At 41.8% G+C, this 27,262-nt stretch overlaps 1 protein-coding gene across 18 annotated transcripts in view; it reads left to right on the plus strand.

Annotated features, from left to right (window-relative positions):
• Positions 1–27,262, plus strand: part of MAP2 (microtubule associated protein 2) — a 272,088-nt gene that overhangs the window by 95,509 nt on the left and 149,317 nt on the right. For 8 of the 18 annotated variants that reach the window (XM_040357423.1, XM_040357430.1, XM_040357429.1 and 5 more), the window contains exons 1-2: positions 18,609–18,821; positions 18,963–19,025. The gene's annotated coding sequence lies outside the window, so the exon portion shown is untranslated. Of the gene's footprint in view, positions 1–18,606; positions 18,822–18,962; positions 19,026–27,262 lie in introns of those variants that run through there. The other 10 variants (XM_040357441.1, XM_040357442.1, XM_040357435.1 and 7 more) reach the window with 5 other exon arrangements.

Here is a 27,262-nt window from a genome sequence, read left to right on the forward strand (position 1 = left end):
TTAGATTTAACACTTCCGTCTCCTCTTATACCTATGCTACATTTTCTTGTCACTACCTGCATTGGATGAAAGGAAAAACATAGTTAAAAAACATTAAATGGAGTATAAAAAAAAATCACAAAAAGCCTTAGACAAGAAATTCATGTTTGTACGATGTGGGTGTTTATCAGAGGATGTCAAACATGGCAGGGTGGGGAGGGTTTTGCACTCAGGCTTTGAAGGTATCACGCTTGACAGGCTGCATTCTTTACAGCATAATAGGAAGATCCAGAGTGTGAATGTGTATACAGACACCTGTGCCTAGTAAAGATGAATGAATGAACCAACCTAATCTCTTTATTGCTGATTTCGTTTTTTTTTTTTTTTTTTTTTTGAGCTACTGTATACGTTTTACCTCAGTATGATCCACATTGAAAAGCCTGGGCCTAGGTCCCCCACAGCAAAACAATTATTTGCCTCCCTTCCCATGAGGATCCAAGGCAGTCCACCCTTCCCTCCTTCACTATGCCCTCGATAACGGACACATTCGGATTCTTTATGTATAAAAAGTTTAGCACTATACATGAGCATTCAAACGATTCATATGTGTAAAAACTAGGGTTGTCCTGATACCACTTTTTTAAGACCGAGTACAAGCACCTATACTTTTTTTTAAGTACTCGCCGATACTGATTACCAATACGTTTTTTAATCCCATGTGGCAGTGGTACATGTGTCAGTATTTTTTTTTTTTTACATTTTTATTTTTAGATATTTTTTTACATTTTTTTTTACAATGTTTTCTTTTTTTAAGGGGGGGGGGGCAGTGTCAGTGTGTTTTTTATTTTATTTTTAATTATTTTTTGCAATAATTTATTTTATTATTTATTGCAATTCTTTTTTTTATCAGCCCTGTTGGGGGGCTTTGGTGAGATATCATGGGTCTTAACAGGCCTCTGACATCTCCCCTTTGAGGGACTAGGGACACAGATTCCCCAGTCCCTTTCTCAGCAGCCCCAGCTGCACTGAAAATGGAGAGAAGACAGTGGCTCCTCTCCATTCATAAACTGAAACATTGTAAACACAGTTTACGATGTTTCAGTTATGTGAATGGACAGAGTCAGATTTACCAGCTCCTACCTCTGCTCTCCATCCTGACAGATTGAGGGGGGACAGCAGCACGGAGGGGGACACGGAGCAGAAGAGAGGGGGACACGGAGGAGAAGAGAGGGGGACAGCAGCACGGAGGGGGACACAGAACAGAAGATAGAGGGACACGAGGGAGCAGAAGATAGGGGGACATGGAGCAGCACGGAGGAGGACATGGAGGAGAAGAGAGGGGGACAGCAGCACGGAGGGGGACACAGAACAGAAGATAGGGGGACACGGAGCAGAAGATAGGGGAACATGGAGCAGCACGAAGAAGGACACAGAGGAAAAGAGAGGGGGACAGCAGCATGGAGCAGGACACAGAACAGAAGATAGGGGGACACAGAGCAGAAGATAGGGGGACATGGAGCAGCACGGAGGAGGACATGGAGGAGAAGAGAGGGGGACAGCAGCATGGAGGGGGACACGGAGCAGAAGAGAGGGGGACACAGAGCAGCACGGAGGGGGACATGGATCAGCATGGAGGGGGACAAGGAGGAGAAGAGAGGGGGACAGCAGCATGGAGGGGGACACGGAGCAGAAGATAGGGGGACACAGAGCAGCACGGAGGGGGACATGGATCAGTATGGAGGGGGACACGGATCAGCATGGAGGGGGACACGACAGCAGCATGGAGGGGGACACAGAGGGGAACAGCAGCAGAACAGAGGGGGACTGGAGGAGGATACGGGGACAGTGAGCAGTGACCATGTGTGGGAGAGTTACAAGCACCTATCACTGCTGATTTCACTAAAGCAGCTGAAAGCCGCAGGGGGGGGGCGCGGGGAAGCTGAGAAACGTCTGTCAGACTTTGAAACCTATACAGGGTGATCAGTGCTTGTAACTCTCCCACCACATTGATCACCATTACTGCCCAGGTATTGGGTGAAGCATCGAAGCATTTGCCTAAGTACAAGTACTTGGGCAGATGCTCAGTATTGGTACCGATACTAGTATCGATATTGGGACAACCCTAGTAAAAACCATGAAACAAAAAAAAAAATACAGTCCCAAGTGTCTGTGCAAAAGAAAGAATATTTGTATATTCCTTGAATGACAAAAAAGTTAGTGTCCATCATTAGTATTCTTCAGACGTGTCCAAAAATGTGAAAAGCAAACTTCAAGTACCACATGACTACTTCATGTGTGTACAAATTACCTGACCAAAACGCATATGGAAATGGTCATTAAAGCAGAGTTCCACCCATTTAAAAGTCAGCAGCTCCAAAAAGTGTAGATGCTGACTTTTAATAATCGGACAATCACCTGTCCCACGGTCCAGCAATGGGGGCGAACAAAGCCCTGCTCCTCTCCTCCTCCTCTCTGCAGTGCTGGCATCACTACTGTGGGCGCCCAGCTCCACAGCTGGGCGCCCACAGTAGTGATTCCAGCACCGCGACTCGTGCATTCGCAGTGCGTGCCCGGTTGTGAAGCCACCTTCACAACCTTGCACGCACTGCAAATGCACGAGTCGCGATGCGCGCTGTGATTGGTCAGGTAATCTTCTGGGACCTGTGACATTTCCCAGAAGATTGCAGGGAGGGAGAGGTGAACTTCCGGGAGGAAGCGGGAGCTGGATGCCTCTAAAAAGAGAGTATCCACCCCCCCCCCCAAAAAAAATGACATGCCAAATGTGGCATATCAGGGGGTCACTGTCACCTAAAGCGGAAGTTCAATTTTTTGTGTGGAACTCCGCTTTAAATGCTCACAGCCATCCTATATTCTAGAGCCCTCCTCTCAGGAATTCCAACAAAGTGAGAAGAATGACATATGAAGAAGAAGCCTCTCATAGTGTATAGTTAGTCAGGTTGAAAAAAGACACAAGTCCATCCAGTTCAACCACAAAAATAAATAAAAAAAACAAAATAAATAAACAAACAAAATTAAAAACACAATGCAATCCCATACACCCAACTGCATACCCACAGTTGATCCAGAGGAAGGCAAAAAACCCCAGCAGAGCATGATCCAATTTGCTGCAGCAGGGGAAAAAATTCCTTCCTGATCCCCCGAGAGGCAATCGGATTTACCCTGGATCAACTTTACCTATAAATGTTAGTACTCAGTTATATTCTGTACATTTAGGAAAGTATCCAGGCCTTTCTTAAAGCAGTCTACTGAGCTGGCCAGAACCACCTCTGGAGGGAGTCTGTTCCACATTTTCACAGCTCTTACTGTGAAGAAACCTTTCCGTATTTGGAGATGAAATCTCTTTTCCTCTAGACGTAGAGAGTGCCCCCATGTCCTCAGGGTGTAATATGATCCTATACCCACATTTATTAAAAATAAGTAATGCACTCACATCGCTTAGTAACAAAGGTAAAGCACTACATCAATACCGTGCGATCAGTCGCTTTCTCGTTCCACAAAGCTCCTTCTAGTATCTACGTGTGTGGTGACGTTACTTCCATTGGCCTGTCCCAACGCGTTTCATCAGAGCTGTGTTTGATGCCAGAATTAAGGCAGACAAACATTTTTAATAGTAGCTTTAGTTTTATAATCAATAAGACAAACCATCTTAAAGGCCTGGGGATTTTTCAAGTTCTCTAGAGTTGACAGTTCCCAGTTGACGAGATTCACCAGTTCCTTAACCGAATTAGGAAAACATAACCTCTGAAGTCTTCGTGTCCTGCATTTGTTTTGTCCTAAGCAAAGATTTTCCAATTCATGATAAAGTTGCCACACACGTAGATACCGGAAGCGGCTTTGTGGCTTTGTTACTTAGCGATATAAGTGCATTACTAATTTTTAATAAATGTGGGTATTGGATTATGTTACACTATGAGAGGCTTCTTTTTTCATATGCTTTTTTTGCTTTTTATTTCATGGTTCTTACACATATCAATCGTTTTGATGCTCATTCATGGTTTTTACACATATGAATTGTTTTGATCAGAGATTTTTTTCTAAAAAAATAGGTGCAGGAACTCAACCACGACCCCATTCAAATTTCACAAACAGTAGAAGGGTCTTAACCACTTAAGGACCGGACCAATATGCTGCTAAATGACCCAAGGGGTTTTTACAATTCGGCACTGCGTCACTTTAACAGACAATTGCGCGGTCGTGCGACGTGGCTCCCAAACAAAATTGGCGTCCTTTTTTCCCCACAAATAGAGATTTCTTTTGGTGGTATTCGATCACCTCTTTTTTTTTTTTTTTGCGCTATAAACAAAAATAGAGCGACAATTTTGAAAAAAATGCAATATTTTTTACTTTTTGCTATAATAAATATCCCCCAAAAACATATATAAAAAATGTTTCCCCTCAGTTTAGGCCAATACGTATTCTTCTACCTATTTTTGGTAAAAAAAAAATCGCAATAAGCGTTTATCGATTGGTTTGCGCAAAATTTATAGTGTTTACAAAATAGGGGATAGTTTTATTATTTTTTTTTTTTTTACTACTAATGGCGGCGATCAGCGATTTTTTTCGTGACTGCGACATTATGGCGGACACTTCGGACAATTTTGACACGTTTTTGGGACCATTGTCATTTTCACAGCAAAAAATGCATTTAAATTGCATTCTTTATTGTGAAAATGACAGTTGCAGTTTGGGAGTTAACCACAGAGGGGGCTTTAGGAGTTAGGGTTCACCTAGTGTGTGTTTACAACTGTAGGGGGGTGTGGCTGTAGGTCTGACGTCATCGATCGAGTCTCCCTAATAAAAGGGATCACTCGATCGATGCCACCGCCACAGTGAAGCACGGGGAAGCCGTGTTTACATACGGCTCTCCCCGTTCTTCAGCTCCGGGGAGCGATCGCGACGGAGCGGCTATAAACGAATAGCCGCGCCGTCGTCCCGCATCGCTTCTGAAGCCACGGTAACCAGCGCATGTACGGGGGGGAGGGTCCCGATCGGACCCCCGACCCACGTCTAGGCAGGCACGTACAGGTACGTTGATGTGCCTGTCTGTGCCATTCTGCCGACGTAAATGTACATGCAGTGGTCCGGAAGTGGTTAAAGGGGCATTAAATACCAGGATTGCATTACATACAGAATGCAGAGTTCAGGGGGGTTACACACAGAGTGCAGAGCTGTCACTTGTAAACACAGAAACCAGACTTCTGTGTTTACAAGTGATTGTGGTGAGCGGGCACCAAATGGTCTGAGCCAGAGGTGGTGGAACTGAGTTCCCCCAAGTTCCCCCTGAAAAAAAGCCCTGGTTTTGATGCTCATGTATAGCGCTGCACTTTTTATACATATAGGGCTAGATTCAGATAGCCCTGCGTAATGTTGTGCAGGCGTATCGTATCTCCGATACGTTATGCCGCCTTAAATTAGGGCGCAAGTTCCGTATTCAGAAAGAACTTGCGCCCTAAGTTACGGCGGCGTAACGTATGTGCTCTGGCGTAAGCCCGCCTAATTCAAATTTGGATGATGTGGGCGTGTTTTATTCAAATTTAGTGTGACCCCACGTATTTGACGTTTTTTACGAACGACGCATGCGCCGTTCGTAAAAGAATCCCAGTGCGCATGCTCGAAATTCCGCCGCAAATCGTCAATGCTTTAGACGTGAACATAACTTACGTACAGCCCTATTCGCGAATGACTTACGCAAACGACGTAAAAATTTCAAAATTCGACGCGGGAACGACGTCCATACTTAACATTGCGTATGCCTCATATAGCAGGAGCAACCTTACGCCGGAAAAAGCCTTACGTATACGTCGTAAAAAAATGCACCAGGCGTACGTACGTTTGTGAATCGGCGTATCTACCTAATTAGCATATTCCTCGCATAATTTGACGGAAGCGCCACCTAGCGGCCAGCGTAAAATTGCAACTAAGATACGACGGCGTAAGAGACTTACGCCGGTCGGATCTTAGTCAAATCTATGCGTAACTGATTCTAAGAATCAGGCGCATAGATATGACGCTGCAACTCAGAGATACGACGGTGTATCTTTTTATCCTCCTCTCTTTGTCTGCTTGTGTTCCTTCTCTAACTGGGTGATTTTTTTTGCCTCTTGTATTTTTTCCTTATGTACTCTTTATGGATTATTATTCTATAGTTACTTTCTAATTTGATCAAACTAGGCATTGATGCATTTATTTATACATATCTTATTATGTACATACGAGTGAATGATGAATTTTGGGGACACTATAAGATTTGTTTTTATTTGTATATCATTTGGAATTTTACATATGGCATATGCTGGTGTGATCATGGTGTTATAAATATTTCTACGTTCCTGCTTGCATAGTGACAGTGGGATTTGCTGATAACTGTGTGAAATGCTGAGTCTGTGCAGTGATCAGGAATCTACAGTATATAGTGGGCAACATTTTTGATGGAGTTCTTACCATTTCTAGCTACAGATAGATGTGTCTTTCTCTTTTTTAGCTTCTTTACAAACAACCAATCAATCTTTCACCTAGCATAAATATGCATAACAATGTTCATTTATTGTACAGATTACAGCAATGATTTACTTTTTACATTTTGAAAAAAGGTTACTCCCATTAGTCTGATATGAGCATTGCCACCATCCCGAGTACATAGAAAGGAGACTACCTCCAAAAAATGGGATTTTAAGGGCAATGAAACAAAATACAAAAATATATAGAAAAATATATAGTATTTAATTTATTTTACAAAAAGTTACAAAAAATATATAACAAGAACTATAGCAAATGGTTGCATGATATATAAACCATACAAGTGATAACTAAAAACATATACAGAGAATGACAGTACATGACAGTACATGACAGTACATGAATACAATGAATGAATGATATAGTGAACCTCGAGAACCCAAAGGGGCTCAAGGGTAAATGCAGATAACGTACATATTACAGCAATGATTTACTTTTTACATTTTTTTTTATGTCATGTGACAGTTTTCAAAGCACAATTTTGTAAATAAGTAATTTTTCTCCTTCACTGATGTGCGCTGATGAGGCTGCACTGATGGGCACTGATAGGCTGCTCTAATGAGCACTGTTGAGCCGACCGGCGCTGATGGTATGGCACTGATGAGGAGGCACTAATATGCAGCACTGATAGGTGTCACTAATATGCAGCACTGATGAGCTCTGATAGGTGGCACTGATGGGCACTGATAAGCGGCACAAATGGGCACTAATAGGTGGCACTGATGGGCACTGATGAGGCGGTACCGATGGGCACTGATGAGGTGGCACTGAAGGGCACTGATGGGGTGGCACTGATGAGGAGGCACTAATATGCAGCACTGATAGGAATAGGTGACACTGATGGGCACTGATGAGGTAGCACTGAAGGGCACTGATGAGGAGGCATTAATATGCAGCACTGATGGGCACTGATATGATTAGGTGACACTGATGGGCACTGATGAGGTGGCACTGAAGGACACTGATGGGGTGGCACTGATGAGGAAGCACTAATATGCAGCACTGATGGGCACTGATAGGATTAGGTGGAACTGATGGGCACTGATATTTAGCACTGATGGGTGGCACTGATAGGTGGCACTGATGGGCGGCACTGATAGATGGCCCTGATGAGAACTGATGGGTGCCACTGATGGGCAGGCACTGATGGACACTGAAAGGCAGCACTGATTGGCAATTGACATAATGAATGAGACAATATTTAAAGGATTCAAATGATTTAAAGGCTTAAAGGATTTTGCTAGCAAGACAAATGCTGCCCTGTACCTATTCTGTCAGAATCGGCAACCCATCAGATTCGGTAACTGAAGTAACCTTCCGTCAGAACACCGTGACACCCATCTTGGTACACCCTGCACTCGGCCACAGTAAACCTGCAGTCAGAAGGCCACAGCAGACATCTTGTTACACCTAGCCCATATAGTTAGTGAACTATATGGGCTGGGTGTAACAAGATGTCCGCTGCCGACTTACTGCGGCCAAGTGCAGGGTGTACTAAGATGGGTGTTGCGGTGTTCTGACGGAACGTCACTTCCGTTACCAAATGTGGCGAGTCGCCGATTCTGACAGAACACCCGGCAATTGGGACATCATGGCTGCATCCTGCGCCACTACCCCGACCAGCTTACCTGCCACTGCTGCCAGCGTGTTGATGACTCCCTCTCCGCCCACTGCCCACATTGATGTCTCTTCGTTCCCAGAATCGGATCAAGCATCGGGAGAATTTGCACGAGTACAAGTATACTAGTATCGGTATCGGTGCAACCCTTCTTATTTTTATATTATATATACACAATATATACACTTTACATTGTAGCAAAATGTCATTTCTCCAGTGTTGTCACATGAAAAGATATAATAAAATATTTACAAAAATGTGAGTGGTGTACTCACTTTTGTGAGATTATATATATATATATTTATAGAGTATCTCACATATATGGCCGCAGTAAGCCGGTAGCGGACATCTTGTTACACCCAGCCCATACAGTTCACTAACTATATGGGCTGGGTGTAAAAAGATGTCCGCTGCGGCATATGACTGCAGGCTTACTGCGGCCGAGTGCAGGGTGTACCAAGATGGGTGTCACGATGTTCTCACTTTTGTGAGATACTGTCTCTCTCTCTCTCTCTCTCTATATATATTTGTAAAATGTGAGTGGTGTACTCACTTTTGTGAGATTTTATATATATATAGACAGGGGTGTATTTAGGTTTTGTGCTGCCCTAGGCCTGACTAAACTTGTGCACCCCCTAATTTAAATATGACCCACCCCTTCCTGTCAAGGCCACACCCCTTGTGGTTTAAGACCCACCCTGAAATTTTCAAGTGGGGACACTAGTTCTGATGGCCTGGGGGGGGGGGGGATGGATTCCCTCAATATGCATAGATTTCCTCTCACTTCCTGTTTGGCTATGGGACAGGAAGTGAAGGGAAATCTCTGCAATTGTAAAAATGGTAAAAAATTAGAAGCGAGGTCCCCCCCCACCCCCCACAGTTGCAGAATGCCAACCGCCCACATACTGGAAGCAGTGCGGCCGATTTATGGGGGTGCTAAACTAATTTGCCTAACAGTGTAGCGCAAGCCGGCGGGGACACTGTCCCTGCTGCCCCCCTGCAAAGTGCTGCCCTAGGCCTGGGCCTTGTTGGCCTAGGCCAGGATACAGCATTGTATATAGAGATATAGAGTATCTCACAAAAGTACTGCGGCCATATATGTGAGATACTCTCTCTCTCTCTCTCTCTCTCTCTCTCTCTCTCTCTCTCTCTCTCTCTCTCTCTTTATATATATATATATATATATATATATATAAATTCTCACAAAAGTGAGTACACCACTCACATTTTTGTAAATATTGTATTATATCTTTTTATGTGACAACACTGAAGAAATAACTCTTTGCTACAATGTAAAGTAGTGAGTGTACATCCTGTATAACAGTGTAAATTTGCTGTCCCCTCAAAATAACTAGTGTTGCTCACGAATATTCGCATTGCGAATATTCGACTCGAATATAGCATATTCGAGAAATCGCGCTATATTTCGAATTTCGCGGTGAATATTCGCAATTCCGAATATTCGCATTTTTCAATTTGATTTTTAAAACAGATCACATCCTATCGACGTCTAAAAGCATTGCTGGTATAATTAGAGACCCTGGGCCGAGTAGCTAAGCTGAGGCGATCCTTTTATGTTGCCAAATTGAAAAAAAAAAAATTGCGATTTTTCGCTATTGCGAATGCGAAAATGATTGCGAATTTTCGATAACTGTGGTAGGAGAACTCTGATTGTCTCTGATGCAAAAGGGGGGGGCTTTGTGTATGTGTATGTTATGAATATTTGTATGTTTGATATTATTATTTTTTGTAAGAAGGAAAAAATTGTGCATACCTTAAAAAAGGGGAGAATACAGCAGCAACTCAAAAATGTTATACAACATAAATTAATACAAGACAGAAAATGGAGTCGCTCTACAAGAATAAAAAATATGTCTAGTGACAAGACATGTGGGCAAATTATAAAATAAGCAAGCGCAAATAACTTGTGAAATACACAGTGAAACAAATATATAAAGAAATATAGTCCCAATAATAGAAAAATAATCTTTCATAAAAATGTCTTTGATATGTGAAGTGAAAAAAAGTCCAAAGCATGCAGCATGAACGTGTTCAATCTTCAAGGTGTTTGATTGACAAATGGCTGTGACAGATGGATAGAGTAAAGAATCACCACCAATGCAAAACACTTTTTATTTTGTATTGTAAAATATCACGAATATTCTGAGCCAATCAGAGTGCTCCTTCCGCATTTGCCGAATATTCGCAATTATTTTGTATTGTAAAATATCAAGAATATTCTGAGCCAATCAGAGTGCTCCTTCTGCATTTGCCGAATATTCGCAATTATTTTGTATTGTAAAATATCAAGAATATTCTGAGCCAATCAGAGTGCTCCTTCTGCATTTGCCGAATATTCGCAATTATTTTGTATTGTAAAATATCAAGAATATTCTGAGCCAATCAGAGTGCTCCTTCTGCATTTGCCGAATATTCGCAATTATTTTGTATTGTAAAATATCAAGAATATTCTGAGCCAATCAGAGTGCTCCTTCTGCATTTGCCGAATATTCGCAATTATTTTGTATTGTAAAATATCAAGAATATTCTGAGCCAATCAGAGTGCTCCTTCCGCATTTGCCGAATATTCGCAATTATTTTGTATTGTAAAATATCAAGAATATTCTGAGCCAATCAGAGTGCTCCTTCCGCATTTGCCGAATATTCGCAATTATTTTGTATTGTAAAATATCACGAATATTCTGAGCCAATCAGAGTGCTCCTACAGCATTTGTCGAAATTGCGCAATAAATATCGCATTCGCATGTTGCGATATTTCGATAAAATATCACGAATATTCTGAGCCAATCAGAGCGCTCCTCCAGCATTTCTCGAAATTGCGCAATAAATATCGCATTCGCATGTTGCGATATTTCGATAAAATATCACGAATATTCTGAGCCAATCAGAGTGCTCCTACCGCAGTTATCAAAAAATCGCAATTATTTTCGCATTCGCAATAGCAAAAAATCGCAATCATTTAATTTCGATAAAATATCACGAATATTCGAATTTAGCGAATATATCTCGAATATTCGAATATATATTCGAGATATATCGCGAAATCGAATATGGCATATTCTGCTCAACACTAAAAATAACTCAACACACAGCCATTAATGTCTAAACCGCTGGCAACAAAAGTGAATGTCCAAATTAAGCCCAAGCATCATTTCTGTTGACTGTAGACACAGAGGCTGCTTACCCTTTTTTATGGGCTTGTTAACATCTGCCTCTCCTTGGTAGCCTTGCGTGCATGATGTATTTTTTGTTTTGCTAGACCACACTACAGCAATTATATACTGTTTACACCCCCTGAAGTTTATTATAAACTATACACCACTGAATGCACTGTATATATAGGCTACATTGAATTCAGAGTATGTATGTATATATATATATATATATATATATATATATATATATATACTAGATTATATATATATATATATATATATTAATATATAATATATATTAATGCACTGACTGAATATAGAGTAAACACTGAATAAAAAGTCTATGCTAAATGCAGAGTATACACACACATACGGTATATATATACACTCACTGGACAGACTGTGGCCCAGATTCACGTAGGAGATACGACGGCGTATCTCCAGATATGCCGTCGTATCTCTGAGGCCCCGTACTCACGACCAAACATGTCTGCTGAAACTGGTCCGCGAACCAGTTTCAGCAGACATGTTTGGCCGTGTGTTGGCCCGAGCGGACCATTTTCGGGCGGATCGGACAGGTTTCCAGCGGACAACTGTTTCCTGGACTTGCTTTAAAACAGCCCGCTGGAAACCTGTCCCCCCGACATGTACGGTCGTCTGTACAGACCTACCGTACATGTCCTGCCGCCCGCCATCCCTCGCATGCGTCGAATGACTTCGACGCATGCGTGGAAGCATTTTAAAGGCGGGCTGCCCACGTCGCCGCGTCATTGTCGCGGTGACACCGCGTCATCGACGCGGCGACACCGCGGACATGCCCCGCGTATTGTTTACGCGCGGACTTCTGTTCGATGGTGTGTATAGCCATCGAACAGAAGTCCCCGGGCAGTCCCCAGCCAGACATGTCCGATGGAAACGGTCTGCAGACCGTTTTCATCGGACATGTCCTGCCGTGAGTACAAGGCCTGAGTCTGAGGCGTCGTATCTTGGCGCCTGATTCAAAGAATCAGATACGCCAGAATTTGTATAAGATACGACCAGCGTAAGTCTCCTACGCCGTCGTATCTTAACTGCATATTTACGCTGGCCGCTAGGGGCGTGTACGCTGATTTACGCCTAGAAATATGTAAATCAGCTAGATACACCTATTCACGAACGTACGCCCGGCCGTCGCAGTACAGATACGCCGATACAGTACAGATAAGGCTTTTTCCGGCGTAAAGTTACCCCTGCTATATGAGGCGTATATGAGGCGTACCAATGTTAGGTATGGACGTCGGAGCAGCGTCAAATTTTTCACGTTTTACGTAGTTTGCGTAAGTCGTTCGCAAATAGGGCTGGGCGTCATTTACATTCACGTCGAAAGCATTGGCTTGTTGCGGGTTAATTTGGAGCATGTGCACTGGGATACTTTCACGGACGGTGCATGCGCCGTTCGTAAAAAGCGCCATTTATGTGGGGTCACAAAATTTACATAACACACGCCCACCTCTTCCACATTTGAATTAGGCTGGCCTACGCTGGCCTATTTACGCTACGCCGCCGCAACTTTGTTTTGAGAATACTGCACTTGCCTGTCAAAGTTGCGGAGGCTTAACATAAATAGGATACGTTACGCCCGCACAAAGATACGCCCTCCTACGTGAATCTGGGCCAGGGTGTGTATATATATATATATATATATATATATATATATATATATGCAGTCTGTCCAGTGTATATATGTATATTTGATATATATATATATATATATATATATATATATATATATATATCAAATACACTGCCACTAACTAAATAACTTGCCTGCTTACTCTAACTCAAGCTTACTCTATCCACGCCAACAACACTACACAAACAGCCTTATATAGTGTGGGGTAGGGACTTAGTCCCCCTGAGCCATGATTAGGGTTGCCACCTCATCCCTTTAAACCTGAACACATAGTAATTACACAGGTTCTGGGGCAAATTTAATGTCGATAAGGCACCAAGTGAGTTTAATTAGCACCTTAATCAGCCAGAGAACCTGTGTAATTAATATGTTTTCGGTTTTAAAGGGATGAGGTGGCAACCCTAGCCATGATTGACACTTTGGGTTCAATTTGTACATTTTCACTCAGGGGTGTACTCACTTTTGTTCCCAGCAGTTTAGACATTAATGGCTGTGTGTTGAGTTATTTTGAGGGGACAGCAAATTTACACTGTTATACAAGCTGTACACTCACTACTTTACATTGTAGCAAAGTATAATTTCTTCAGTGTTGTCACATGAAAATATATAATAAAATGTTTACAAAAATGTGAGGGGTGTATTTACTTATATATTGTATATATATATATATAATTCAGCCATCGTGATGCAATGAAGCTATGCGTTCCCTTATAAAAGTTACTATTCACCATGGAAAGGGGCTTATGTCAAGTACACATTAACTTGTGTATATGTATTGGCAGTGGATCTTATTACCCTGGGTACGCATTCTGCAGCTTGAGAACCATTAATTGGAACCAAAGAGGTTGATTTACAAAAACTGGAGAGTGCAAAATCTGGTGCAGCTGTGCATGGTAGCCAATCAGCTTCTAACTTCAGCTTGTTCAATTAAGCTTTGACAAAAAAAAAATGGAAACTGATTGGTTTCTATGCAGCAACCCCAAAACCTAAAGACTGGTACACACTAACCTGCTGGGTTCAACAAAAAAAAAAAAACCTGACCGCTAAAGTCAGAGCCACTGTACCAACAGTCTAACATTAGTACAGCAATATCCCCCCGCTGAGCTGTTATGTTCTGACAGCTGGCAGCACCCCTGCAGAACACTGCTCTTAGCTATTGGCCATTGGCTAAGAGTGCTGAGAAGAAGCTGGTCGGCTGCTGGATTTCCAGTATGCTCTTCCGACAGAACCCGGCCAGTAGTAGGCCAGTTTTTATCTCCTGACATTCGGCCCGTGTATACTAGGCATAACCCACAGGGAGACATGCTTATCTTACACCCCTTGATATAAACAAGGGCATGGATAATATCTTAATTTCTTCTAAGTTCAGCAATAAAGATGCCAGTTTAGAGAAAAAGAGTACTGTTTATCTCTAATAAGCGTTAACAATAGCAGTGTCTTTTAACACCAGAAACATGTTAGAATATTTTATCATTGTGACATAACTTTGTATTTGCTACTTCAGAAAAGAATACAGAGGAATTTTGTGTCTTTTTTCTGTTTAGTATTCTTTTAGCAAATATGCCCCACTTTCTTAACCCAAAAAAAAGCTCCCTGCTTGAAAAAAAATTCCAACCTGTCCTCCTACGGCTGCGGCCGCCTCCCGCACTATAGCCCTAGCGGCGGCATGGAACTTCACCTGCAAAAAAATTGAATATTAAAAATAAATTAAATAGCATTTTTGGTTTGTGGTGCTCAGATGCTGTGTAGTTCTGATTTAAAATGAATAGTAGAAGCATCAGACTGATAAACTCATCTCTCTGTCACAATTTGTGCCTTTGATATGTGTTCTAAGTTAGGCTTTAAAGTCCAACTCCAGGAATAACATAATTTAAAGTGATAATAAAGGCAAAATAAAAAAATAAAATAACAAATATGTCCTACTTGCCAGTGGTTTTGCATAGAGCAACCCCGATCCTCCACTTCTCGGGTCCCCTGCCAGTGGTCCTGACCCCTCCTTCCTGTTGAGTGCCCCCAAAGCAAGCAGCTTACTATGGAGGCACCCAAGACAGTGCTCTGTGTGTCCATTCACACATGGAGAGTTGCTTTCCCCCCCACTCTTTCCTCATAGGCTCACTGGCTGTGATTGACAGTAAGGGGAGCTAACTCAGGAGAGCCGCTTTTCTCGTGCACGTTGTATCGAGATGGAGCTTAGGTAAGTATTGGGGAGCTGGGGGGACTGTTGCACACAGAAGGTTTTTCACCTTCATGTGTGAAGGTAAAAAACCTTGAGCCTTTTCAACCACTTAAAATAATGCATTGCACATTAGTTTCCTTACGCCTCAGTCTTAATTCCAAACACCTCATCGAAAGCCATCCTGCAGTGTAATGGATCAAACTCAGTTTTCCCCTCACTGCCCCTATTGAGTTCTCCTGCCTCTGGAGCCAATGAGAGAATAACTAGCCACTAGCAGTGGCCACCAGTAGTTCCATCATTCAGGCAGTGATGTGGACACCTGAGGAACTCCAGGAAATAAATAGCAAATAAGAGAAGGTTCATCATGTGACCATGGCTTCAGGTAAGTAATTTGAGCATATAAGTAGCTAGTTAGAGGGTGGTGGAACAAGGGGTTGCTAATATCCTTTAATTTGCCCTTACCTATGAACATCTGTCCATGAGTATTCATGAGAGTAGGTAGCATGCTCACTTGCTAACTGTTATTCTGTGCTGGCAATCCCACCATACAACACATACTCTTATGCCGCATACACACGCTTGGAATTTCTAACAACAAATGTTCGATGGGAGCTTTTGGTCAGAAATTCCGACCGTGTGTAGGCCCAATCAGACATTTTCTGTTGGAATTTCCGACAACAAAAATTTGAAAGCTGGTTCAACAAAATCCGTTCTCGTAAATTCCGAACGTGTGTAGACAATTCCGACGCACAAAATTCCACTCATGCTCGGAACCAAGTATGATACGGAAGCGCTCAGTCTGGTAAAACTAGCATTCGTAATGGAGATAGCACATTCGTCACGCTGTAACGGACTGAAAAGCACGAGGCTGAAATCGCCTCTCACCAATTTTCTACTAACACGACTGGTATTGAACTTCTCTTTAATAGTGCCCTCATACATGTTGTACATGACCGTGTTCTTGGCGATCTGACTTTCCGACAACATTTGTGTGAACGTGTGTATGCAAGACAAGTTTGAGCCAACATCTGTCGTAAAAAAATCCACGGTTTTGTTGTCGGTAATTGCCGATCGTGTGTATGGGGCATAAGTAAGCTGTAAGTGGTCACAAGCTGTATCCATGGCATTTTTATTTTGAGGTAAAAGAAAAGAGACCTCAAGTTCAATTACCTTTCTTATTATTTCATACCTTTCCCATCACTGAATATTTTAAAATCGCTTTTGTATTCTCTGCAGTCAGTTTGAGTTACTTTAAAAGATTTTTTACTTTATAATTTGTGTTCAATTGGAAAGGCAATAAAATCTCCCCAAGATTCTTGTATAGTTAAAGGGGTTGTAAAGGTAAAAAAAAAAACCTAAATAGCTTCCTTTACCTTAGTGCAGTCCTCCTTCACTTACCTCATCCTTAGTTTTTGCTTTTAAATGTCCTTATTTCTTATGCGAAATCCTCACTTCCTGTTCTTTTGCCCGTAACTCCACACAGTAATGCAAGGCTTTCTCCTTGGTGTGGAGTGTCGTGCTCGCCCCCTCCCTTGTGGGGGGGAGGGGCGAGCAGGAGAGTCAGGGCACTCTCTATGTTGCAGATAGAGAAAGGAGCTGTGTGTTAGTGGGCGTCCTGACTCTCCTGCTCGCCCCCTCCCCCCTCAAGGGAGGGGGCAAGCACGACACTCCACACCAGGGAGAAAGCCTTGCATTACTGTGTGTAGTTACAGACAGAATAACAGGAAGTGATTTTTTTTTTTTAAGAAATAAGGACAAAAGCAAAATCGAAGGATGAGGTAAGTGAAGGAGGACTGCACTAAGGTAAAGGAAGCTATTTAGGGAAACATTTTTTACCTTTAAAACCCCTTTAAAGTATAACTGAAAGCAAAACTTTAGTTTTGGATACAGTCGAGATGCATTAGAACACCTATTAGGTTTTAATTGCTACCTCTGCCCCGTTAGGGAGATGCATGGTTAAGGTTTATGAGAAGCAAGTCTTCTAGTGACCTGTATATTTCAGTGGCACCTGTCCTCGTTCTTGCTCCCAAAAGCTGAGAACAGAGGTATGCAAAGTTCATGATAAATGTATAGATCACATGTTTAATGAATTTTAACATGGTTCTTCATTCAAGTCTACAAAATCTATAGCTGCTGACTTTTAAGAAAAACTCACCTGTCCATGGATCCAGCACTGTCCTCACCTGTCCAAGGATCCAGCACTGTCCTCACCTGTCCATGGATCCAGCACTGTCCTCACCTGTCCATGGATCCAGCACTGTCCTCACCTGGGCTGGTTCTTCACAAGTCTTTGGGTCTCCGGAGCCGACATGTTAACTGTGGGCAGCCAGCTGTGACTTATTATGGCTTCACAGCCAGTTGCCCACTGAACATGCACGAGCCACACTGCACATTGTAAATGGTCTCGCAGCCTTCTTGGACCCGTGAACTGTCCAGGGAGGTTCGAACTGGGCTCACGTAGGAGCAGGTACCCCGTCAAAACTAGGTACCTGCTCCACCCCAAAACATATGTTCCAAATATGGCAGGGGGGAGGAGGAGGAAGAGCGGAACTTCCCCTTTTGGGTGAAGTTCTGCTTTAAACTGCACTGTAAAAACGCATGTATATTAGATAAAAAGCACTTTAAATGTTGACAAATACAAAAAGCCAATATCAAAACACAACAAAGCACACATTTTTACACAATGAATTGTTACTTTGCTTGCTAAGGCTTAATGTGGCCAGTGTACAAGGTACACATATGTAACTTTACATCCGTGACACAAGGCGTCCCACCTCAGTGACATCACCACTATGAGAGTTAATATACTGCATTCTCATGAATACTAGCTCAGCCTACAACATGGCTGTCACCACACTGTAATTTTTACATCTTAAATCTGTTAAATGCCTGCTTTAGTCTCAAAGGTAGGTTCACCTTTAAGTCTTTGTCTATTGGAGGAATAGGAGGAGGTACTCTAATGCTGTAATCTGAGATATGACTGGCAATTAATATGCCCGTCAGGTAGCTGACGATAAAATCCTGTGACAAGGTCCTCTATGTAGACACCAGGACATCTTCTCACTGAGAGTCAACGATGACGCGCCTCTTGTCTGCTTTTCCTTCTAGAACGTTCCAGGGCTGGTGGAGAGCTCTCTGTTTATTCCTAGATTTCGCTCATCATTTTATATGCTTTGCATATTAACCTTTCTTTTCCTGTCTGGTTCCTTCCAACACACTCCTTTCCTCGTTTTCATTTCCCATCCTTTGTTTCCATCGTCTTCCTTCCATCTTAGCACCTGCTCATTTACCCATCTTTCCTCTCACCGCCTTTCTTGCTCTCATTTACCTCCTCCTCCTCACCAAAATATTTTTCATCTTTTTTTTTTTTTCCTCCACTCTTTCTCCTTTCGCTCCCCAACCCCCCTCCTTTTTTCCTCCCTCCCTCTCTGCCTCCCTCGCCCCCTCTCCTCAGTACCACTGCAGGCTTCACGGAGACAGGCTGGTGGTTGACACAGTCCTAGGCAGAGGGAGCCGGTGGAGAGGTAGGGAGGGAGTGAATAAAGTGGATCTCAGCCTGTGTATTTCGCAGGAGGCTATTAACCAGTTCTGCCAGTGCCCTCTTCCTAAGCATCAGCTGAATTAAAACAAAGAGCATTATGCTGCAGTGCCAGGGAACAGAAGGTGTGTTAAATCCACATCGTTGCTGTCTGCAGATCTCCTCTGGTTACAGGCAGTGCATCTTCTTTCAGTGCTTTATACAAAAAAATCCTAACGTTTTGTCCTTTTGTCCCCCCCCACCCCTTTTGTGTTTTATTTCTCCAGTTCCTGCTTGATTCGTGCTTTTGTTCCTGCCTCTCCTTCCTGCTACAGCATCCGGATAAAGAGGTATTTATGCCAGTGCTGAAATATGTCTATCTTCCTATCTATGCCAATAACTTACAGATTGCTACTTGTAGAGATCAGTCAATCCATGCTATTACTGCTGTAGTAAATGTATTAGCTAAACGAATAAAAAGGTATTTGCTTTGAAACAATTGATAGATTATGGCCCACTTTGCATTGTAGAGACAGAATGACAGCTTATTCAGTAGCTTTGTGTATGAACGTTTTTTATTTCCAGACTGTGGGGTTAGTGCGATCCATTTTTTATTCTGCATTCTATTAACTTATTAATTGGTCGTTCTTATTTTTTCGGGCGCACGGGTAATCCTTGTTCTGGATAATTGTGTTATCTTTGTAGCCAGCGGATATAGGGTTAAATCATAGTATTTGTAAGGAGGGGGCTGTTTTTGATGATTGCTCTGACACTATTGTTTGCGCTTTTTTGCACGGTGTATTTTTTTTAGCTGCATCATCCGTGTGTTGCAGGACTAGTGGAGGTGCAGACAGAGACAGACCCGCCTGCTGAATCAGCAACTAACAGAGGGCCTCTGTCTTTGCATGATCATCTTCATTTAGAGGGATATACACTGATATATAAGACTGTACATAAAATCATAACCTGTTGTGCATATGAATAATTATGCTCACCATATGTCACTACGCATGTACAATGCAAATTGACTTTAGATTCTTGAACAAGAAATCTATCAAGAAAAATATATTCAAGGAATAGAATAAAAATCTGGACCTGAATGGCACTTTACAGATACAAGATCCATAATCTGGAACGCGTAATGCTGAAAGTTTGGTTTAAAAGCTTCTATATTTTCTGTACCTAAACTGCATAGGATGCAGTGTCAGTTGTGCAATGCATTAAAATTGTGTTAAAAATGGTGATAAAATGAAATGATAAATGTATCCTTGGTGAGATCATGGGTGGGATACACCGTAGCTGCACCAATCAGCAATCCATAAAGATAGTGTAGATTGTAGATGCAGCTCTGAACTATGTCATCCAGCCCTGCTGGCAGTCCGCAGCTTTGCTGGTTTGTATTGCAGTAATTGATAATTTGCCAAGGCTCAAATTTCCAGACATGTCTATTAAAATATTGTATAAAACAATGATGTGCACTAACCCACAGCAACTAAAATCACAGATACCTTTTAGCAGTTCAGTTTTATCAGAATGTAGAAAGCTGAGTTGTGATTGGTTGTTTTTGATTTGCAGCACATAATTCTTTCTTTGTCAATGTTTTTTTTAATAAAGGTCTTTGTTGATTTTGTATCACTTATGCAATTCTACTTGGGTTTTGTTGTTTTATAGTACACAAAGAAAGCTTTTTTCTAATGTAAGGCCTTCAGGGACAATATTTACATGGCTGGGTACAAAACCATTTTGCCATTCTTTGTGTTGCATTGTATTGTATTACTAAAATTAAAGCATTTTCCTTCCCCCAAGGACAAGCCATTCTCAGAATTTGGACTTTAGCAATAATCACATGACATGTAGTGCACTTGACATGCCTAATCACTCAGTGTGTGCAGGGGCTTCACTATAGCCATAGAAGTCCAGACAACGGCTTTGGGACTCAGGAGCACAGAGGGCCCAAAACTACGTGACTACTCCATCATGTATGCAAGTAGCAATAGCATATGGCATATAAGCTTGAATAAAGTTCCAAATATATAGTTTGGTAACCTTTATATTGCTATGAAAGCAATTAGTAATCTGTATCCCCAGAGGAACTTCATTTGAAATACAGAATAATGTGGACCTTGCAGTAAAATGCCCATACTTATCTTGCCACTATCTTCAAAACTTCAGGGGGCGTGACATCACTGTCTTTCTACCCAGATTACTGGGGAATGTAGAGCAGGCTAAATTTCGCGAGATAACACTCCAGTCCAATGCAAGGGCATTTTCTTGCTCTCAGCTGCTGTGCATTCCCAAATATCTTGTTGGAAAGAGCATGATGTCACCCTCACTAAGACACCACAGGCAAAAGACAGGAGTAAGATAAGGATATCATTCTCTCCCTATAGGTATGTTTAGGGGGCCCTTAATGTTTTTTCTATGGGGCCCATTAAATATAATTACAGCCCTAAAAGTGTGACATTTGTTTTTAATCGTAAATGTGAATAGAGTTGCAAAAACTTCTCTGATGGGGTCCCCCTGAGATCATCCTTATTTGCCAAACACACTTGGTTAACACTTGGTAAAATTCCAAACTATTCCAGGGTGCCTCTAAGCAAGGAATCTAAACCTGGGGACCCCTAAGTGGTCCATTAATGGGTATTAGGGGAGTCCGTGAGGGTAAGTAACATTAACATTAACTATGCAGCTCTCCCCTTATCCCAATCCATGGTTTCCCACTGAAAAAAGTGAACGACAACACTGCCACTACTTAAAGCACAGACCTCTAAGTCCTGACTGGCCCATGTTTACCATTTAAATTTGTAGAATCGTAGGCCATTTTCATACCTCCTAAAGCCTAACTGGGATACTCTTAGGATTTTGCTAGGAAGTGGCTGATTGGAATACTCTCAGGATGTCGCTAGGACATTGGTAGAGAAAAAGCTCACTCCTGTGAAAGTGGAGATAAGCATTAACGACTAGGCCTCAACATTCTAGCAACATCCTGGGAGTATTCCAGTCAGGCTTCAGAAGATAGGTACATGGCCTAAACCTATAACAAGAGCATTATTCATCTTTAGTCAGAGCTGCACAGTTTGTTGTTATCTACAATAAAGGCAGTTTTTATTATAAAGGTGAACTAACCCTTTAAAAAAAACACTGCTCTATTGCATGGCTGTCCAGTCCACACAAGTATTCTACAACATATTTACCCTTACTAGTTATTTCTGCTTCCCTAGCTCTAAGTGAATACTTACATTGGGGCCTCATTTTAGCTTCTAAACCCACTGATTGTGTCAAACAGCAGGACTTACACATTTACCGATCGTGATCTGTCAGAGTGTTGTAGTAGGCTCCTGTTTAATCTTCAACTGCTATGATGCTGCACATGTGATCAGTTATGATGCCAGCCATTGGATGGTTTGACAGTTTGTTTGAGAGCACAATTTGACAGTTACATTTCCGACATGTGCCAGAAATGTAATGCCGCGTTCACATGATCGGTTTGTCTGATGAAAAATGGTCTGATGGACCGTTTTCATCAGACTAACCGATCTTGTGTGGGCCCCATCGTTTTTTTAACCATCGTTTAAAAAAATAGGAACTTGTTTTAAAATTATCTGATGGTTAACTAACCGATAGAAAAAAAACGATCGTCTGTAGGCACATCCATCTGTTAAAAATCCACGCATGCTCAGACTAAATTAGGGGACGGGAGCGCTCGTTCTGGTAAAGCTAGCGTTCGTTATGAAGATAGCACATTCATCACGCTGTAACAGACAGAAAATAATCGTCTTTTACTAACACAAAATCAGCTAAAGCAGCCCCAAGGGTGGCGCAATTGGATTTGAACTTCCCCTTTATAGTGCCGTTGTACGTGGTTTACGTGACCGCGTTCTGACACGATCGTTTTTTTAACCGATGGTGTGTAGGCACGACTGATCATCAGTCAGCTTCATCGGATAACTGATGGAAAAATCCATCAGCCTGTTTTCATCGGATGGACCGATCATGTGTACAGGGCATAACTGTTTCTTGAAACTGTTAAATCTATGTATTTACTTTAACTCCCCTTTCTTATTTTTGGCTTAGTTTCTTTATGTTTACAGTCATTTTTTACAGTATATAATATTCACTTAAAAAACCTTAACCTTTCCTTTAATGAGAAAGTTTCCCATAAGTGTCCATCAATCTTTCTCTTTCTGTAACTGTTCTGCTTGTTCAGACTCATACTTGAAAATGAATAAAAATGTATTGAACAAAACAACATTGCAACCTTTCCTCGAAACTATGTAAAAGCTGTCTAAATTATGCTACAATTGTATCATTAGTAATTTCTTATTTTATTCCCCCTTTCAACAGGCCCATGTTGGTGGCTTGACAAATTAGGCATTTACCAGCAGGGCTGGCATATCTGTCATTATTTATTGGCTGGTATGATCTTCCCATCTGCCCTGTTCTAATACAATGGCAAGATATACTGAAGTTATATCTGCTTTTTATAGAATTAAAGCAGACATTGCATGAAAATCTGCATTGTATATGTAGGTGTCCAAAGTAGGTGAAATATGTTGAGACATTACCAGCGGATTCTGTTGTAGGAGCCCCAGCCCCACCCACTGCATGTTGGGATTAGCCTTGTCATTGTTCAGCATGTGATATGTAGTGTCAGCTTAGCTATCTCCTTTTTCCTCAATCCTGGCTGCATTGTAATTCTTATAAGTGCTTTGACACATCAGAGGCCGAGGCAACCTTCTAAAATGGGAAATATGAAGATCTTTTAGCACAGAATAAACCTCTAATCACAAGGACCATGTTGAACTGTTTTGCAAGAATATTCATGTTCACTGCTATTTTTCCTATATTAGCATTTGAAAATAATTAATTTAACAACCAGAACGAGAAAAAAAAATTGGTTCCAAAAAAGGGACAGTCCCTAAATAAGGAACAGGTTGCAAGCTGTGGTTGCTGAATGAGTAAGTGATTTTTCTCTGAAAGTCAGAGACCATTAAAAAATTCAAACTTCTAATGACAAGGTATATGGACTGTCATTTGGATCAGAACTGGCACTAACAACCCTAGTAGATCATTTATACTACGTTTAAACAGGTTAATATTTATAGATTTTACTCAAAACTGTGATCATAATACAAGATTGTATTTAAAGGTTGTTGACATGTTAAGCATTTAAAATCCTTGGCCACATGCAGAGCCAGATTTCAATTATTCTGTCCCTTGGTCATTGTAATGCTCCTTTTTTGTGTCTGCAATTTTGAATGGATATATTTTTTTATTATTATTTGTTTTCTTTTTTTTTTTGTAATGAGTGTAAGCATACACAAAATTGACGTTTCCTATATATAATAATGGCTATACCGCTACCCCGAAAATTTTGATTCCCTAGACTATGGTGTAATTAACAGTGTTTTTTATTTTACTTTTTATTTTTTTTATCATAAATGTATGCTTGAAAGAGAAGTATGGTCAAAGCTTTTTTTGGCCATACTTCTTTTGTGGGTCACAGGAATTCATTTACTTTTGCTCGTTTGATCCAGAGTCAGCTGAGAGCAGGGTATTGCCTGGTCTTAGCTGACATAGCAGAGCCACTCCAGGCTCTGGAAGGATCCCAACCATATTGTTGGGATTCACCCAGCTGCTCCGCTTCTCAGCACATGGCTGCACCCGCCCCCTCTCCAGCCCGGCACTTCCATGAGCACTAAATGAGAGGGGTGACTGATGGTCACTGCTCTCTGCCCTGAGCAGACCAAGAGCTTAGCAATCAGCAGTCATGTGATCACTTAGTTTTCAATCCTAGAGCCAACGTGGAACAGCTGCAGCATAGAGGTTAGTATTAAAAAAATAAAAATAAATATTAGTATATAAAATGTATATTTAAAAAAACAAAAAGCATAATTTTTATATACTAGGACTGCTTTTTAGCCCCATTCCAATACCTCCAGTCAGTTATCTTAAAGAAAACATACTGACCTTTCCTTCTGAAATGCTAGTAGCTTGGGTGTCATACTGGCCCTCTTGCTGCAGTACTTTATGCTAGATCAGGACAGAGCCTAAAAGTACTGCAGGTAATGACTTTACTCTACATACTTTTCCGATCTACATACTTGTTCCAGGTTAGCAACCTAAATTATTAAAGCCACATGCAGCCAGACAGCTTGCACAGTCAGAAAGAGGTAAAGCGGAGGTCCGCCCCCCCGCGTCAAGTATTAAAAGCCTTTTAATAATAGGACACTTACCTGTCCTGAAGTCCAGTGATGTCGGCACAGCAGCTGATGTTTCCATCAGCTGTCGTGTCCTGCCGACTCTATTGCCAGTAAGGGAACCCGGTAGTGAAGCATTACAGCTTCACGCCGGGTCCCTACTGAACATACACAAGGTACCTGCCGTGCTCTCCTACTGGCCTGGTGGCAGGGGAAGCAGGAGGGAGGAGGAGGGAGCTGACGTAATGCGCTGCGCCTGAGACTCCCAGAAGTGGGGACAGGTATCTGCTGCCCCCTCCCCCCCTGAAAGGTGCCAAATGTGACACCGGAGGAAGGAGACAAATGAGCAGACATTACACTTTTGGGTGGAACTCCGCTTAAGCTATGGAACCCCAAGACTTCTTTCCTGAAAGGTGTACTTTAAAAAGAGAAATATGGGATTATGCCATTTCTGACTGTTATCTTGATACATACTCCATCACCTAGCAAGACACTCATCTGAAACAAGCATCCAGTCAGTGGAGTTTGAAAAGTTTAAACTGTAATCTCATATGCTTCTCCCAGGACAATGACATACTAGGAATCGATGGTTCATAAAGTAATACAACCTAACTGCCCTTGAACGTGCACATTTTAGAGCAAGTCAGCAATGGTGTATCCCATACTTCACATACACATACGTTCCCACAAGAACATTGTCAGTTAAACTAAAAGTAGAGTTTCAGCATAAACCTAATTCATTTTAAAATAAACCTCAGTCCCTCCTAACACCTATGATCACTAAGCTGTGTGAGAAAGATATACGCACTTACCTATTTTCAGGCAGCTCCAGTCTGGTCATGTGATCCCCTGTGTCAGCAAGTGCCTGCTGCAGGGGAGAGTAGAGATCGCTCAACAACAGCTAGCAATGCATGGGAGCGGTGATGTCACCCATAGGCTTACCACAGCCATTGTTGGGGCTTCCCTGCAGCTGCTGTTGGCTGACACAGGGAAGTCAGATCATGTGACCGGACCAGAGTGGCCTCAAAATAAGTAAGTATATACATCTTTCTTACACAGGTTAGTCAGCATAGATGCTAGTAGGGGGTTGGGAGACTAGTTAGGTTTATCCTACAACATACCTCCCAACATTTTGAGATGGGAATGAGGGACACCTACTAGCAAACGTACGTAGGCATAGGACACCCCCCCTGCCACACCCACTTAAAGGAGAATTAACCCAAAAAAAGAAGGTTAATTAAATCCACAAGGGCTTTTTTTTACCACTACTATTTCTTTATGCTGGCGTTTACATTTTTACAAATGCAGCAATTTAGAATTTGGATGAAAGGTTTAGCACTGGGGAACCCTTTTTGAAAGATAAAAAAAACATTTTGTAACTATATTAATCAGACCAAAATGAGGGGGAAAGAGGGACATTGCTCCGAATCAGGGACAGTCCCTCGAAATCAGGGACAGTTGGGAGCTATGCTAGAATTCTACTGTAATCCTTTGTTCCATCACAGTACAGCAGAATAGTATATAGTTATATAGACAAGAGTAAACACACAAAATGTCAAGTGACAAGAAGAACTTTGGAAGTTTTCCGAGTCATGAAATAGATATAATACACTCAGTGTATCGTGACACAATGGCAGGTATTGTGCAAACATTAATATTTGTGTACCATCGAACAACACTGATTTCCCATAGCATTGGCCAGTAGCAGGGCACAGCTGTGTAATGATATTCCGAATAGCCAGTGGTATTAATTACACAAATCAGCACTACAGGTGCTGCAGCAGCCCAAGCAATGTAATGGAGGATATATTCATTCCCTGGAGATGGAATTGGAGCTCTGTAATGTTATGTGCATCAGGCCATAATTTACATGAGATCTCTCGGCTCTGCAGTTAGCACCTCTTAGTGGCAAGTTTAACAAAACCACAAGTATCTCAGTGAATAAATTTGCTGTGTAAAGAAAGCAGACACGACAAGTGCTAATTATACCGAGCACTGGCAAACAGTATGCCGAGTCAAGAATCTAAATGTCACTTTCTGTTCATTATCGTGGACAAATGCTAGATTCTGCTTCAGAAACAAAGGTATTTAACAGAATCGTATCAGTCGAGGCATAGATATATTGTAAAATTCTTTAGTTAAAGCAAAACGTAGGTATAAAATATACACATTAAATAGGAACTTAAAGTGATACTAAAGTCTTGTATTTTTTTTTTGTTAAAAATCACAAACATGTCATACTTACCTGCTCTGTGCAGTGGTTTTGCACAGAGCAGCCCTGATCCTGCTCTTCTCGGGTCTCTCGTCTGTGCTCTGGCCCCTCCCTCCTGTTGAGTGCCCCCACAGCAAGCAGCTTGCTATGGGGGCACCCGAGCCGAACCAAAGTT

The sequence above is a fragment of the Rana temporaria genome, chromosome 6 (genome assembly GCF_905171775.1).
Source record: "Rana temporaria chromosome 6, aRanTem1.1, whole genome shotgun sequence".
Classification (NCBI taxonomy): domain Eukaryota; kingdom Metazoa; phylum Chordata; class Amphibia; order Anura; family Ranidae; genus Rana; species Rana temporaria.